Consider the following 18,369-nt stretch of genomic DNA (forward strand, 5'->3'; position numbering starts at 1 on the left):
TTGATTTAGTTCTTCAACTTCCTTCATGATGGCCTGTTCAAAGGTACTAATCTCAATGGGTACTTGCGAGTTAAGTGGGCAGAAGGTGGACTTGTTTCTTAAAGAGGTGTCTCCTTCTTGAGGTTGTTGTTCTCCTTTGAAAAACGCTTTCAGTTTCAGTGTGCGGCAAAAGTTTGCAAGTTCGCACTTTGTTCTGAAAATATCTGTTTTTGGGGTTGGCACGTAGCCTAATCCTTTGTTCAGGACACTTGTCTGGTTCTCTGTCAATTCTAGTCCTGTTAGGTTGACTATTAGATTGTCGGACCTTGTCCTGTGTTGGCTTTGGTGACGCTTCTGGTTTGAACCTGTCGCGTCTGGTCGGACCTTGTTATTCCTTTTTGCCTGGACCTCCGGTTGTTCTGGCCATTCCCTAAAAAAGGACGGCCTTGCTGGTAATTTTGGGCACCTTGTGGGGGCATTTGGTGGTTCATGGGTATCGGGAAGTATGGGTTTGGCCACCCTTGAAACTGGGGGTTAAATGGATGGAATGGTATTCCTTGTCCATTGTTTTGAAAATAAGGGGGGCGCCAGTAGTTGCCACGGCCTCTTTGTTGTCCTCTTTTGTTCCTGAAGTTCCCGCGACCTCGTGGTGTGGTATCATCCCCGCTCTGATTTGAGCTGTTGTCTGATGACATGCTGTTTGTGTCTGAGTTATCATTGAGTTTGTAGTCTTTGCTACTGTAAGGATGAATGCGTTCCAAGGAGAACCTCTTCAATTCTTTTGCAAGTTTCTGCAATTTTGTCTGTGTTAGATATTCTTGACTGTCTTTCATTTCTTTGTTTATCTCGTCTAGACGAGTTTTGTAGATGGTTATGTTGATTGTGTTGTTCAGTTTTGTTTCCAATATCTCGATCTTGATCGCGAGTTCGTCCGTGAGTCTTGTCGCAGTTTTTATTATTAGCACTAGGTAGTCTCTGGTGCACTTCCATGATATTGAAGACCAATCTTTTCTAAACGCTAGATCTTTCAAAAAAATGCGTGGTGCATTCGTCACCCAAAGGCCTTTGGGTGCAGCGTTGACTCGGAGATACTCGGTCATGATTATGCCATGTACTGCTGTTCGTACCTGTTCTTTCTTTACTTCTGTTAACTCGTCCCATTCTGCTGTCGAAGACAGAGTCTGGTTGAGGTCACCTTCCATGAGTAGAGGCGGTCTTGCCAAAATTTCATCGATGTCCTCAGTTGTGTAACTGAGACCAAAGCTTCCTGCCATGATGGCAATGTTCTGTTAGGCAGTATGATATCACAGGCTCTTGTGGGTGCCTATGAGATTTTCTCCCACAGCTGTTCGCTGCTTGACATGTATAATCATGGAAATGGGGGAGGTAGAGTGAAGATCCTTTCAGTCTCCGAGGTTGACTTTTATAATCAGAAGGGGGAAAGGATCACTTGTCCTGCTTAAACCTTGGGTTCACAAGTCGAGGAACTGGTATCTCCCAACAAATATGACTCTCATACACGTGTATTCAGATGATCTCTCTTCAGCGGTATATACTGGGTACCCGCTTTTCTACACGTGCGTGCGTAATCATTGAGTCATTTTTTGTATTGTGCACCCTCCACCAGGAGGTTTCGCCTTAGGTTTAAGGCAGTAGTGACCGTGGAAAGTGGGGGGGTATAGTGGTGGTGTCGTTGTTAAAAATCCGGACAGCCAGACTGAGACAATTTTAATAAGTCTGGATTCGGACTGTAAGTAAAAAATTAGGTGCACTTTCTGAATTTTTTAGGGATTCAAGTGCATATTGTATATAGGGTTTAAAAAGAGGTCAACATGTTTCAGCCTTTGGTAGTCAGAGGATCTTAGGCTTTCGTCAGGACCAATGGGGGTGAATAAATAGTGAGAAAAATCGTTGTGAGAAGAAAAAAGGTATATTGACCTGATTCTTCGTGATTCAAGGTTTCATTGTACCTGAAAAATAAAGAAACACACACACAGACAGCAACAAACAGGGAGACGGGGTGCGGGAAAACACATATTCTGTACAATAGTACCTTTTTGTTATTAAGGAACTAGAAAATGGCAATACTTTTCTTCATACTCATTTCAGGCGTCAACTCTTCCTTTGTCATACTTCGATGGGCAGGAAAGACTAATACTGTATTGAGGTGCCCATAGTTTTAACATTGTACTCTCTTAGTGCGTGTTCTATAGTGAGAACCGTTGTAATTTGTGGCCGCTTTGTGGTTGCATTCACACTTCAGTCATACCATGCTTACTTTCACATATCATTCAGGTGTGTGATTTTTCGTGCTGAAATGAATTATTCACATGCTTTTTTGACCAGAAATTGTCCGTGGGTCATTATCTGGGGAGTGCGTTATGCGTGACTCGAGTGGTGCCCAATGCACTATATGCGCTTTTGTTCCTCGTGCATACCTTGTTATGTTTTGAAGAATTACTTCCTCGGGGATTAAGGCTGATCGAGAGAGGCCTTACTAGAGGGGTATTAAAGAAAATTTTTTACAGGGCGCGGTCTTGTACTTGCGGTTTGCTCTCGTGCTCGGTGCGCTCGGCTGTCAGCGTTACCTTAGTGCCTTCTTACTCGGTCTTTGCCGCATGTGCTGGCTCTGCCTGTCATCTCCCGGAACTACAGGGCGGTGTAGTTCCGGGTGGATTTAAGCGTAGTGATGCTAGAGATGGAAGAGTTACTTTCCGCTCGTTCTGTTTCACCATTACTACTTGCCCATAATCTACACGGGTAGACATTAATGAAATAAAATAAATAATATTTGGTAGCGATTGGATTACTAAGATTGATTGTGCAAAGGATTATTAGAGGCACCAATTTTAGAAGAGATACTCCACGATCGGTCTAGGTCGATGGTTATTACTATCGTTCGGAATCTCTAATACATTTGTCATTTTGACTTTTTGGGGGGGATAACTAGGTGAAGAATTCTATCTCTAGTAATTATGTTACGAAGGTGTATTGCTGAGTGCAGCCATTTTGTGCCGAGTTTGTGGCCCAAAGTGCACGTATAGGGAATTTTTAAAAAAAAGTATGTTTTAAGTTGGCATTGGATTTACCAAGTCTTGTATGAAGGCACTTAAGTTCTATTATGCTCTCATAAGGCACTGCCAAATAACACGGGTATGTGGTGTGAGCAGGATTAACAGGCCACACGTGTTCTCTACTTGAGGTACAATGTTACAGACGGGCTTGGAGTATTGGTTATCTGTTGAGGGACAACCAAGGAACAGAATCGTTAAGGCCCTGGGTATCTGTTTTGAGCCTGTGGACCCAACGTTGTTCCTTTTCGAACAGTATCTTTGCGGCGTTTCTGTCTACTGTGTCTAGACATTCTAGGATTACCCAGTGCAGGTCATTGGCTGTGTGTTGTTTCTCTTTGTAATGCGATGACATCTTTGTCGTGCTTTTCTTACAGTTCACATTACTCCTGTGTTCACAGAGTCTCTGTTTGGCTTTTCGGCATGTCATCCCAATATATCGCATGTCGACATGCGATATATTGGGATGACATGCAGAAAAGCCAAACAGAGACTCTGTGAACACAGGAGTAATGTGAACTGTAAGAAAAGCACGACAAAGATGTCATCGCATTACAAAGAGAAACAACACACAGCCAATGACCTGCACTGGGTAATCCTAGAATGTCTAGACACAGTAGACAGAAACGCCGCAAAGATACTGTTCGAAAAGGAACAACGTTGGGTCCACAGGCTCAAAACAGATACCCAGGGCCTTAACGATTCTGTTCCTTGGTTGTCCCTCAACAGATAACCAATACTCCAAGCCCGTCTGTAACATTGTACCTCAAGTAGAGAACACGTGTGGCCTGTTAATCCTGCTCACACCACATACCCGTGTTATTTGGCAGTGCCTTATGAGAGCATAATAGAACTTAAGTGCCTTCATACAAGACTTGGTAAATCCAATGCCAACTTAAAACATACTTTTTTTTAAAAATTCCCTATACGTGCACTTTGGGCCACAAACTCGGCACAAAATGGCTGCACTCAGCAATACACCTTCGTAACATAATTACTAGAGATAGAATTCTTCACCTAGTTATCCCCCCCAAAAAGTCAAAATGACAAATGTATTAGAGATTCCGAACGATAGTAATAACCATCGACCTAGACCGATCGTGGAGTATCTCTTCTAAAATTGGTGCCTCTAATAATCCTTTGCACAATCAATCTTAGTAATCCAATCGCTACCAAATATTATTTATTTTATTTCATTAATGTCTACCCGTGTAGATTATGGGCAAGTAGTAATGGTGAAACAGAACGAGCGGAAAGTAACTCTTCCATCTCTAGCATCACTACGCTTAAATCCACCCGGAACTACACCGCCCTGTAGTTCCGGGAGATGACAGGCAGAGCCAGCACATGCGGCAAAGACCGAGTAAGAAGGCACTAAGGTAACGCTGACAGCCGAGCGCACCGAGCACGAGAGCAAACCGCAAGTACAAGACCGCGCCCTGTAACATTTTTTCTTTAATACCCCTCTAGTAAGGCCTCTCTCGATCAGCCTTAATCCCCGAGGAAGTAATTCTTCAAAACATAACAAGGTATGCACGAGGAACAAAAGCGCATATAGTGCATTGGGCACCACTCGAGTCACTGTGTCACGGGGTCCAGTCCTGCCCCGTAACGAACTCTGAATCTCGGTTGCAGGAAGGACGCGGGCCCTTTAACAACTGGGAGCCCTGCGAGGAGGATTACCCTCCTCCGATGACGTGGTGGCCGTCCCGCCAATCAGAGAGCGGATCAGGTCCTGAAAAGGGAGAGCCGGAAGACGCCGTGGTGTGGATGGTGCGGAGCTCGCCGGCACCGAAGCCCCGTAGAGGAATCACCCACCAAGAGACCCGGACAACGGAAGGAGGACGAGAGCGAGGTACGGCGGAAGAGGAAGGCAGCGCGAGTACAAGCAGTCGGCTTTCCGACCAGGCGGACGAAGACGGCGCGAGGACACCGGAGAAGCCAGGAGGCCACCGTTCCCACGCACCGCCCAGCCACGCGCAGGAAGACGCGTGGCTACACCAGGTACGTGAACGTTTGCGTACCCTGTTACCCTTTAAACGGGTCGGGAAGGGGCAGCAGCGGGAAGAGGGTGGAAGGCAGGGGCACGGGGATTCCTGAGCACTCACGTGCACTCTTTGCGGTTGGTCTGCTTTCCTTGGTGACGGTAGCCTGTTCTCCCCTCACGCGTGTTGCCCTCACTCCCCTCCCTGACGCTATAATTTTGACTATCAGCTGTGAGCTAACAGCCACCTGTCTTTCTTTTGTTTTGGGGCTGGCGAGAGCGGCAAAGAAGCAGAAGACGGAGACGCGCTGGGAAGACCTTCCTTTTCTTTCATGGACCTGCCGCCTAGACTTTGTTGTGTAGTTGTGACTTATGAGAGACGCTGACTCTGTGTCTAAAATAAATATCCATAGACCCTCACTACCTTTTGGGCTCATTTTCTTCTTGTGCACCCCTAAGGTGACAAGTGGCGAGCCAGATAGGAGTATCCTTCTGACAAGATGGAGACCTTGATAACCCAGATGAGAGAAGGGCAGTCCAAAATGGAGTGGGCTATTGGACAATCTACGGAGCAGGCAGACAGTGACCGTGCCACGTTTACAGCAGCTATTCAGCAACAGGCAGAACAGTTAACAAAGCTAGCAGAGGGTCAGACACAGCTCCTAGCCACGTTGGGCCAACACCGAACGGCTGCACCCCCCGGTGCTGTTGTTCCCCTGCAGAAACATGTGGCCGGTGACGACCCTATCTCGTTTTTTTTGAACTTTGAAAGAGCTGCCAGAGCTAGTGCATGGCCCGGAGAACGGTGGCCTTTCTATTTGGCCCCCCTGCTAACAGGCGAAGCACAGGCTGCTTACCAGCTGGCCAACAAAGATGGGACCGCTACATATGGACACGTCAAACAGATTGTCCTGGATAGGCTTGGGGTGGACGATGAGAGCCATAGGATACGGTTCCGCCAAGAAAGGGGGCAACCTACTGATGTCCCAAAAACCCTCTTTTACAAGATAAAAGACGCAGCAGATCGTTGGTTGAAGCCTCAAGAGGGAAATTTAGTTGAGGTGATGAATAAGATCTATTTGGAACAATTCATAGAAGCCCTACACTTTGGGACACAAAGATGGCTCAGGCAGCATGCCGGACTCACGTTGGAACATGCCGTCGAAATGGCCAATTCCTATGCACGGGCTCAAAGCCGTCCTATGGTTCGAGAACCAGAAAAACTCAACAGCAACAAACTTCCCGTAAAATTAGATAGAAAACCAAACAAGAACCCACCAGAGCCCTTCCTCAAAGCCCGGCCTGTGAGAGTAGACACCCCCCTTCCGACTACTCCTCAGTGCTATGAATGTGGAGAGTGGGGGCATATCGCCCGGTTCTGTCGCAAAAAGAAAGAAAAGGACGAGGAACCCATGGAGGTTGGATACATGCCACGTGCCATCATGTATGCACATGAAACCGGCCCAGCCTTCTATGTAAGTGTTCAACTGGATCACAAGAGCATAAGAGCGTTATTGGACTCAGGGTGTCGTCATTCAGTGGTTAGAGCCGACTCCCTTTCTGACTCTTCCACGATGCTGAATCGCTCAGTTAGGATCAAGTGTGTGCATGGGGACATACGGACGTATCCTTTAGCTCGCGTGACTATCGTCACCGAAAAGGGTACTCAAGTACAGTGCGAAGTAGGTGTACTCCCGAAATTACCTGAAGCCCTCATAATAGGTACCGACAACAAATGGTTCACCACCCTTATGTCAGAAGTCCTAAGCAAGAGTAGTGGGGATCCTGAAAGCAAAAGCGGTCTCTTAGTAGAAGAACCCTGGGCCACTGATAGAAACTTCCATGCGGCTCAACTAAACGATGTCTCTTTGGCCTCAGCATGGAAAAACGCCCAGGACAACCAGGGACGAGACCCACTCCCATATCCCTGTTTTATAGAGAAGGAGGGACTCTTGTACCGAAAAGCAGACGCCCAGGCCACGTACCAGTTGATAGTGCCCACCTCCTTTCGCGACCAAGTCATGTTTTTTGCCCATGCACATCTCCTTGCTGGTCACTCTGGGGCTGAGAAAACCACACAATCCATTACCCAACATTTCTATTGGCCAGGGATATACGCCCAAGTAAAAAAATACTGCCAGGAGTGCAGTATTTGCCAAAAGCGCAATCCTTATGTGCCACCCAGGGTTCCCCTTGTCCCTCTTCCCATCATAGGAAAACCTTTTGAGCGTATAGGGGTAGACATCATCGGCCCTCTTCCTAAGTTCACTCGGGGATACCAGTATGTCATGGTTATCGTAGACTACGCCACCAGGTATCCTGAGGCCTTCCCTTTGCGGGCTGCTACGACAAATGCCATATCCCAAAAGCTTATTGAATTGTTTTCCCGTATGGGGTTCCCCAAAGACATCATAACCGATCAGGGGACCCCTTTTGTCTCTCGACTCATGAAGCAGGTCTGTACTTTGTTACACCTGAAACATCTTCGTACCTCAGTGTATCACCCCCAGACTGATGGGTTGGTCGAACGTTATAACGGCATGATCAAGACCACCCTAAGAAAGTTGTTAACCGGAGACGGGAAGCAATGGGACCAATTACTACCCTTGGTCTTGTTCGTCCTACGGAGCCAGCACCAAAGCAGCATGGGGGCCTCACCCTTTGAACTTCTTTTCGGGAGGAAGCCCCGCACTCTGTTAGAAATAACAAAAGAGAGCTGGGAAAAAGACGGTGCCCAGGATGCCCAAGACTTGTTGGATTATGCTCAACAGTTACGGACCAGGTTACACAAATTACGTACCCTGTCCTTTGATACCCTAGAAAAAGCGCAAAGCAAACAGAAGACCTTTTACGACAAGGGAAAAAAATGGAGAGAATTGTCTGTTGGAGACTGGGCTCTTGTTCTCCTCCCAACCTCCACCCACAAACTACGGAAAGAATGGCAAGGGCCTTTTCTCGTCCTCCGGAAGATAGGGAGAACCACATATGCCCTGAAGTTGTCCCCTAATCGCACCCAGATTTACCACATCAATATCCTTAAGAAGTGGTTGGGGCCTTCCCCTCGGACACCCCCCTCGGTGTCCCTAGTCCGGACGGCCCCGAATACCTCTGATCAGCTGGTGATAAACCCTGACCTTACCAAGGTACAGAGCCAGGAACTGACGGATGTCCTCTCTGAACACCATACGATCTTCTCTGATCAACCCGGGAGAACGACATTAGCTATGCATCACATACCCACTCCAGAAGGTGTGGTAGTAAAACAAAAGCCTTACAGAGTGCCAGAGGCACGACGGTTGCTGCTCAAGACAGAGGTGGAAAAGATGTTAGAAGCCGGCATCATAGTCCCGTCCACCAGCAACTGGTCTTCCCCGGTGGTATTAGTCCCTAAACCCGACGGCAGTACCCGTTTTTGCATTGACTTCCGGGCCGTCAATAGAGTGTCCAAACAAGACGGGTACCCCCTACCTAGGGTTGATGAGTTAATTGAACGCCTTGGTGAGGCTCAATTCATAACAACGATCGACCTCACCAAAGGCTATTGGCAGGTCCCTCTCTCTCCAAAAGACCAAGAAAAGACGGCATTCACCACACCTGAAGGGCTGTTCCACTTCACGGTGTTACCGTTTGGGTTGCACGGCGCCCCTGCGACGTTTCAACGTCTCATGGACACCGTCCTTGCCCCACATACCAAATTTGCGGCTGCTTATTTGGATGACATAGTGGTACATAGCCCAGATTGGGAGACACATATGACACATTTAGACCAGGTGCTGTCGGCCCTGGAGACATCAGGACTACACATAAATGCGAAGAAGTCCCGCATAGCCTTTACCAGGGTCAAATATCTTGGTTATGTCTTGGGGAACGGACAACTGTACCCTCAAGAGGAGAAGGTGAAGGCCATACAAGCACAACCATTTCCTACAACCCGAAGAGATCTACGAGCATTCCTAGGCCTTGTCGGTTACTACCGACGCTTCATACCTCACTTCGCCTCCATGTCAGCTCCTCTAACGGATTTACTGAAGAAGACAGCCAGTTCAGTACAGTTTAGGAGCCCTTCTCCCCAAGTTAGAGCAGCCTTCCAAGACCTAAAGAATGTCCTCTCATCAGCCCCTGTCCTGACCACCCCAGATTTTGTCAAACCCTTCCTCTTGCAGACCGATGCATCTGGAGTTGGTATCGGGGCTGTCCTGTCGCAGTTGGATGAGGAAGGTCGGGAGAAACCCATCCTGTACCTCAGCAGGAAACTCTTTCCTCGTGAGTTAGCTTACCCCACTATAGAGAAAGAGTGCCTAGCTGTTAAGTGGAGCATAGAGAAATTGAGGTACTACCTAGAGGGCCGTAGATTCACACTGGTCACGGACCACGCCCCTTTGACTTGGCTCCACCCGAACAAAGGCCGGAATGACCGCATTCTCAGATGGTTCCTTGCTCTCCAGCCTTTCGATTTCGAGGTCCTACATAGGAAGGGGACCAAGCACACCAATGCGGACTTTCTATCCCGCTATCCTCTTTCCCCCGAACGGGTAAAGTCTGGGGGGAGGATGTGTCACGGGGTCCAGTCCTGCCCCGTAACGAACTCTGAATCTCGGTTGCAGGAAGGACGCGGGCCCTTTAACAACTGGGAGCCCTGCGAGGAGGATTACCCTCCTCCGATGACGTGGTGGCCGTCTCGCCAATCAGAGAGCGGATCAGGTCCTGAAAAGGGAGAGCCGGAAGACGCCGTGGTGTGGATGGTGCGGAGCTCGCCGGCACCGAAGCCCCGTAGAGGAATCACCCACCAAGAGACCCGGACAACGGAAGGAGGACGAGAGCGAGGTACGGCGGAAGAGGAAGGCAGCGCGAGTACAAGCAGTCGGCTTTCCGACCAGGCGGACGAAGACGGCGCGAGGACACCGGAGAAGCCAGGAGGCCACCGTTCCCACGCACCGCCCAGCCACGCGCAGGAAGACGCGTGGCTACACCAGGTACGTGAACGTTTGCGTACCCTGTTACCCTTTAAACGGGTCGGGAAGGGGCAGCAGCGGGAAGAGGGTGGAAGGCAGGGGCACGGGGATTCCTGAGCACTCACGTGCACTCTTTGCGGTTGGTCTGCTTTCCTTGGTGACGGTAGCCTGTTCTCCCCTCACGCGTGTTGCCCTCACTCCCCTCCCTGACGCTATAATTTTGACTATCAGCTGTGAGCTAACAGCCACCTGTCTTTCTTTTGTTTTGGGGCTGGCGAGAGCGGCAAAGAAGCAGAAGACGGAGACGCGCTGGGAAGACCTTCCTTTTCTTTCATGGACCTGCCGCCTAGACTTTGTTGTGTAGTTGTGACTTATGAGAGACGCTGACTCTGTGTCTAAAATAAATATCCATAGACCCTCACTACCTTTTGGGCTCATTTTCTTCTTGTGCACCCCTAAGGTGACACACGCATAACGCACTCCCCAGATAATGACCCACGGACAATTTCTGGTCAAAAAAGCATGTGAATAATTCATTTCAGCACGAAAAATCACACACCTGAATGATATGTGAAAGTAAGCATGGTATGACTGAAGTGTGAATGCAACCACAAAGCGGCCACAAATTACAACGGTTCTCACTATAGAACACGCACTAAGAGAGTACAATGTTAAAACTATGGGCACCTCAATACAGTATTAGTCTTTCCTGCCCATCGAAGTATGACAAAGGAAGAGTTGATGCCTGAAATGAGTATGAAGAAAAGTATTGCCATTTTCTAGTTCCTTAATAACAAAAAGGTACTATTGTACATAATATGTGTTTTCCCGCACCCCGTCTCCCTGTTTGTTGCTGTCTGTGTGTGTGTTTCTTTATTTTTCAGGTACAATGAAACCTTGAATCACGAAGAATCAGGTCAATATACCTTTTTTCTTCTCACAACGATTTTTCTCACTATTTATTCACCCCCATTGGTCCTGACGAAAGCCTAAGATCCTCTGACTACCGAAGGCTGAAACATGTTGACCTCTTTTTAAACCCTATATACAATATGCACTTGAATCCCTAACTAATTCAGAAAGTGCACCTAATTTTTTACTTACAGTCCGAATCCAGACTTATTAAAATTGTCTCAGTCTGGCTGTCCGGATTTTTAACAACGACACCACCACTATACCCCCCCACTTTCCACGGTCACTACTGCCTTAAACCTAAGGCGAAACCTCCTGGTGGAGGGTGCACAATACAAAAAATGACTCAATGATTACGCACGCACGTGTAGAAAAGCGGGTACCCAGTATATACCGCTGAAGAGAGATCATCTGAATACACGTGTATGAGAGTCATATTTGTTGGGAGATACCAGTTCCTCGACTTGTGAACCCAAGGTTTAAGCAGGACAAGTGATCCTTTCCCCCTTCTGATTATAAAAGTCAACCTCGGAGACTGAAAGGATCTTCACTCTACCTCCCCCATTTCCATGATTATACATGTCAAGCAGCGAACAGCTGTGGGAGAAAATCTCATAGGCACCCACAAGAGCCTGTGATATCATACTGCCTAACAGAACATTGCCATCATGGCAGGAAGCTTTGGTCTCAGTTACACAACTGAGGACATCGATGAAATTTTGGCAAGACCGCCTCTACTCATGGAAGGTGACCTCAACCAGACTCTGTCTTCGACAGCAGAATGGGACGAGTTAACAGAAGTAAAGAAAGAACAGGTACGAACAGCAGTACATGGCATAATCATGACCGAGTATCTCCTAATCAACGCTGCACCCAAAGGCCTTTGGGTGACGAATGCACCACGCATTTTTTTGAAAGATCTAGCGTTTAGAAAAGATTGGTCTTCCATATCATGGAAGTGCACCAGAGACTACCTAGTGCTAATAATAAAAACTGCGACAAGACTCACGGACGAACTCGCGATCAAGATCGAGATATTGGAAACAAAACTGAACAACACAATCAACATAACCATCTACAAAACTCGTCTAGACGAGATAAACAAAGAAATGAAAGACAGTCAAGAATATCTAACACAGACAAAATTGCAGAAACTTGCAAAAGAATTGAAGAGGTTCTCCTTGGAACGCATTCATCCTTACAGTAGCAAAGACTACAAACTCAATGATAACTCAGACACAAACAGCATGTCATCAGACAACAGCTCAAATCAGAGCGGGGATGATACCACACCACGAGGTCGCGGGAACTTCAGGAACAAAAGAGGACAACAAAGAGGCCGTGGCAACTACTGGCGCCCCCCTTATTTTCAAAACAATGGACAAGGAATACCATTCCATCCATTTAACCCCCAGTTTCAAGGGTGGCCAAACCCATACTTCCCGATACCCATGAACCACCAAATGCCCCCACAAGGTGCCCAAAATTACCAGCAAGGCCGTCCTTTTTTAGGGAATGGCCAGAACAACCGGAGGTCCAGGCAAAAAGGAATAACATGGTCCGACCAGACGCGACAGGTTCAAACCAGAAGCGTCACCAAAGCCAACACAGGACAAGGTCCGACAATCTAATAGTCAACCTAACAGGACTAGAATTGACAGAGAACCAGACAAGTGTCCTGACCAAAGGATTAGGCTACGTGCCAACCCCAAAAACAGATATTTTCAGAACAAAGTGCGAACTTGCAAACTTTTGCCGCACACTGAAACTGAAAGCGTTTTTCAAAGGAGAACAACAACCTCAAGAAGGAGACACCTCTTTAAGAAACAAGTCCACCTTCTGCCCACTTAACTCGCAAGTACCCATTGAGATTAGTACCTTTGAACAGGCCATCATGAAGGAAGTTGAAGAACTAAATCAACATCCCCCGAGACCTTTCCAGAACCTAACAAAAGCGGAAAAAATCGCTCTGACTGAATTGAAAGATAAGCATGACATAGTCATCAAGCCTGCGGACAAAGGCGGAGGTGTAGTCCTACTATCAGCGGAAGGATATGATAATCAATGTATGATTCTATTAGCAGATACCAAATTCTACCAAGTGATTACAACTGACCCAACACCACGTTTACAAAGGACAATAGCCCTGATGATTGAGGAAGCAGAGTGTAACAACTGGTTATCTAAAAAAGAGGCGGACTATCTGGTAACAAAAGAACCAGTCACGCCATATTTTTACTCTCTACCCAAGACACACAAAGACAGGATGCCCCCACCAGGAAGACCAATTGTCTCTGGGATCAATTCCATTCTAGAGCCATTGTCACAATTTGCGGACCAGTACCTGAGACCACTGGTCCAAACCACGCCTACCTACCTAAAAGACACACGAGACCTGATCAATAAGTTAGAGAACTTTGAGTACTCAGAAAACAGCATGCTCTTAGTAGGTTTAGACGTCGAGAGCCTCTACACAAGCCTTCCACAACAGAAAACTTTAGAGACTCTCGAATCAATATTGTTCAACATCGAATGGCACCATCGAACTCCAAGACACTTTGTACTGGAATGCTGCAGACTGGCCCTCATGGAAAACTTTTTCCAATACAAAGACACCCTCTATCTCCAGCAACATGGTACATCTATGGGGAGTACCTTTGCTCCCAGCGTGGCAGGTCTCTACGTAAGCACTTTTGAACAGACTTACATCCATAATGTAAACAACCCCTTCGCTCGTCATATACTCTTCTGGAAGAGATATATTGACGATATCTTTTTAATTTGGAAAGGAAACAAAGAATCATTAACAGATTTCCATAGGTGGTTGAACAATCAGGATGAATGCCTCAATTTCACATATACATCCAATGCGCAGAGCCTTGATTTCCTGGACATAACAATCTTTGCCGAAGGAAACACCTTACAAACACGAACATTCTTCAAGCCTACTGCCAAGAATAGTCTGTTATCCTTCAATAGCTTTCACCCCCGCCCTTTGAGAGAAAACCTTCCGTACAGTCAGTTCTTACGACTGAGGAGAAATTGTAGTTCCATAAAAGACTACAAATCCCAAGCTACTGATCTCTGTGAAAAACTAACGGCTAGAGATTACCCCAAAAGAATTATCAATTCCTGTGCTAAACGAGCCAGAAATCAACCAAGAGAATCTCTACTTGAAAGTCACCCAAAACAGACCGATGACAGGACTACCTGTGTTACAACCTATAGTCCAATAACAAACCACGTGAAAAAAATAATCAACCGTAACTGGAGGATTATAACATCCAACACCCTGACCTGGTCAAAACCAAGATTTCCACACAAGACCACCCCTGAAAAAGAAAAAACAACAACCAGGCCTATGGAATAACCCTCCAATCACTGGACACTACCCCTGTGGGACCTGCGTAGTGTGTGCAACCACAGTACCAACAAAAGAACTGCAGCTACTTCCAGACTTTTCATGGAAACTGAAAAAACACACCAACTGCAACACTAGCCACGTTGTGTATATGATCACATGCCCTTGCGACATGCGATATATTGGGATGACATGCCGAAAAGCCGAACAGAGACTCTGTGAACACAGGAGTAATGTGAACCGTAAGAAAAGCACGACAAAGATGTCATCGCATTACAAAGAGAAACAACACACAGCCAATGACCTGCACTGGGTAATCCTAGAATGTCTAGACACAGTAGACAGAAACGCCGCAAAGATACTGTTCGAAAAGGAACAACGTTGGGTCCACAGGCTCAAAACAGATACCCAGGGCCTTAACGATTCTGTTCCTTGGTTGTCCCTCAACAGATAACCAATACTCCAAGCCCGTCTGTAACATTGTACCTCAAGTAGAGAACACGTGTGGCCTGTTAATCCTGCTCACACCACATACCCGTGTTATTTGGCAGTGCCTTATGAGAGCATAATAGAACTTAAGTGCCTTCATACAAGACTTGGTAAATCCAATGCCAACTTAAAACATACTTTTTTTTTTTAATTCCCTATACGTGCACTTTGGGCCACAAACTCGGCACAAAATGGCTGCACTCAGCAATACACCTTCGTAACATAATTACTAGAGATAGAATTCTTCACCTAGTTATCCCCCCCAAAAAGTCAAAATGACAAATGTATTAGAGATTCCGAACGATAGTAATAACCATCGACCTAGACCGATCGTGGAGTATCTCTTCTAAAATTGGTGCCTCTAATAATCCTTTGCACAATCAATCTTAGTAATAAATCGCTACCAAATATTATTTATTTTATTTCATTAATGTCTACCCGTGTAGATTATGGGCAAGTAGTAATGGTGAAACAGAACGAGCGGAAAGTAACTCTTCCATCTCTAGCATCACTACGCTTAAATCCACCCGGAACTACACCGCCCTGTAGTTCCGGGAGATGACAGGCAGAGCCAGCACATGCGGCAAAGACCGAGTAAGAAGGCACTAAGGTAACGCTGACAGCCGAGCGCACCGAGCACGAGAGCAAACCGCAAGTACAAGACCGCGCCCTGTAACATTTTTTCTTTAATACCCCTCTAGTAAGGCCTCTCTCGATCAGCCTTAATCCCCGAGGAAGTAATTCTTCAAAACATAACAAGGTATGCACGAGGAACAAAAGCGCATATAGTGCATTGGGCACCACTCGAGTCACGCATAACGCACTCCCCAGATAATGACCCACGGACAATTTCTGGTCAAAAAAGCATGTGAATAATTCATTTCAGCACGAAAAATCACACACCTGAATGATATGTGAAAGTAAGCATGGTATGACTGAAGTGTGAATGCAACCACAAAGCGGCCACAAATTACAACGGTTCTCACTATAGAACACGCACTAAGAGAGTACAATGTTAAAACTATGGGCACCTCAATACAGTATTAGTCTTTCCTGCCCATCGAAGTATGACAAAGGAAGAGTTGACGCCTGAAATGAGTATGAAGAAAAGTATTGCCATTTTCTAGTTCCTTAATAACAAAAAGGTACTATTGTACATAATATGTGTTTTCCCGCACCCCGTCTCCCTGTTTGTTGCTGTCTGTGTGTGTGTTTCTTTATTTTTCAGGTACAATGAAACCTTGAATCACGAAGAATCAGGTCAATATACCTTTTTTCTTCTCACAACGATTTTTCTCACTATTTATTCACCCCCATTGGTCCTGACGAAAGCCTAAGATCCTCTGACTACCAAAGGCTGAAACATGTTGACCTCTTTTTAAACCCTATATACAATATGCACTTGAATCCCTAACTAATTCAGAAAGTGCACCTAATTTTTTACTTACAGTCCGAATCCAGACTTATTAAAATTGTCTCAGTCTGGCTGTCCGGATTTTTAACAACGACACCACCACTATACCCCCCCACTTTCCACGGTCACTACTGCCTTAAACCTAAGGCGAAACCTCCTGGTGGAGGGTGCACAATACAAAAAATGACTCAATGATTACGCACGCACGTGTAGAAAAGCGGGTACCCAGTATATACCGCTGAAGAGAGATCATCTGAATACACGTGTATGAGAGTCATATTTGTTGGGAGATACCAGTTCCTCGACTTGTGAACCCAAGGTTTAAGCAGGACAAGTGATCCTTTCCCCCTTCTGATTATAAAAGTCAACCTCGGAGACTGAAAGGATCTTCACTCTACCTCCCCCATTTCCATGATTATACGAGTGTGTAAACAAGTCAGAAACTTCATCAATAAAGGGGTGTGGATCACCAGGAGGGTGGCAGATAGTATGTAAACGAATAGAGTGGGCACCTAGAATTTTAAGTTCAGCTTCAAGGTATTCGAAGGTGGAGTGGCCAGAGTTGTTAAAAAGGGAGAGGGCTACTGTGCTTACCGCATGGCAGTCTTCTCACAGCTGCCCCACCTTCCATACAGGGTTGCTGCTCCTCACTACACAAGGGCTCCGTCCCGATCAGCACAACAATCCCCACAGCTCAATTTATAGTAGCCCTCCTCTAGCAAACAAGTGTCTCCGGCTTCGTTCTGCACATGGGCAATGACCCGACTGGTGTAGCATCCATCTTATTATACACACAATGGGGCTCCACTCAACAGGACTCCCTGCTGAACCTCGGCCCTTCCAATGCTCTCCACTTCCTCACAGGGCATACTGGTCTTGGCATAAGCAGGCAGGCACTGGTGCTCCAGTCTTCAGGGAGGTCGTCTTGTGTTCCTAGGGTGATGTCCTCCCACCAGCAGGGAAACTAGCAGGCCATAGATCACATTCCTGGTCACAGGCAGAAGTCCTGCAGAGCTTACCCTCCTCACACAGCCCATCTGGCTGCTTAGCAGCTGACAATTTGTGGGGTCTCAAACGTACTGTTATAGTCCAATTCCATACACTTAGGGCCTTATTATGAGTTCCCGCGGTCCTGGAGAAAGCGGCACACCACCGCTTTGCCCCAGGACCACTGAAATTCACTGCTGCCCGCCAGCCCACCATGTTACAAGTAATTTGTTGGTCTGGCAGGCGGACCATTTGGCAGTCCCACAGTGGAGCTGTTTAACAGGTCATTTTGAGCTTTAAACAGCACTGCCACAGGACCACCAGTGCCTGTTCCTACATGGGAAGGAATGCACCATGTAGTATATTCCATTCTGTGCAAGATCTGGAGATGCAAAACTATAGGAAGACACCATGTCCCCCCTGCATGCACCACTCAGCACAGAGGCATAAGGATGCCCTTTAGGGCCCCCTTTGTTGCCTCACCGCCACCCTTTTTATGGCTGTGCTACCACCATGAAAGGTTGGCGGCGAGGCAACTCAAAATATAGTCGGTGGTACCACTGCTGCACTGCCAGCATATTTTGGCATCAAAACACTGCCAGAATGCCGAAAGATCCTTGATCCATGGCGGTAGCAGTGGTTCAGTGACGGTCCAACCGCCACACTTAAAATACTGCAGGTGCTCCCACAGTCTGGTGGTGGTCGGGCAGCCACCACAACTATGGCGGTCCATAGTCAAATTAAGGCCCTAAATGTTATTTAGAGACTGTTGTTGAGGTTTATGTTGGGGGTCTGTTTCTTTTGAAGTGCCCACTCCTCTGCTTTTCCCTTCTTCTTGAAAGTAGTCTGCCACTGCAGGAGGGACTCTAAAGCTGATACCCCCACAACACAGGCACTGGGAGTAACTAAAGTTAATTCTTGGATGTTTGCCACAGTGATATGTGTATCAGTTATGGCCCCAGCCCAGCTCTTTATGATTCTCTTAATAGCCCAATTTCCTTACCAAGATGTACCAAGGCCACCCAGGTCATGTATACAATCTACACACACTGCAAAGCACTGCATCCTTCATGTACTGTACAACTTATAGGCACACATGCATCCAGCAGATACATTTAACATGTACACACTGCACAGCACTATATTCTCCATGTATTGTATCACTCACAGGCACATATACATGCAGCACATACACTCACCATGCAAACAGTTATCAGTAC

The sequence above is a fragment of the Lissotriton helveticus genome, chromosome 5_1, assembly GCF_964261635.1.
Source record: "Lissotriton helveticus chromosome 5_1, aLisHel1.1, whole genome shotgun sequence".
Lineage (NCBI taxonomy): Eukaryota > Metazoa > Chordata > Amphibia > Caudata > Salamandridae > Lissotriton > Lissotriton helveticus.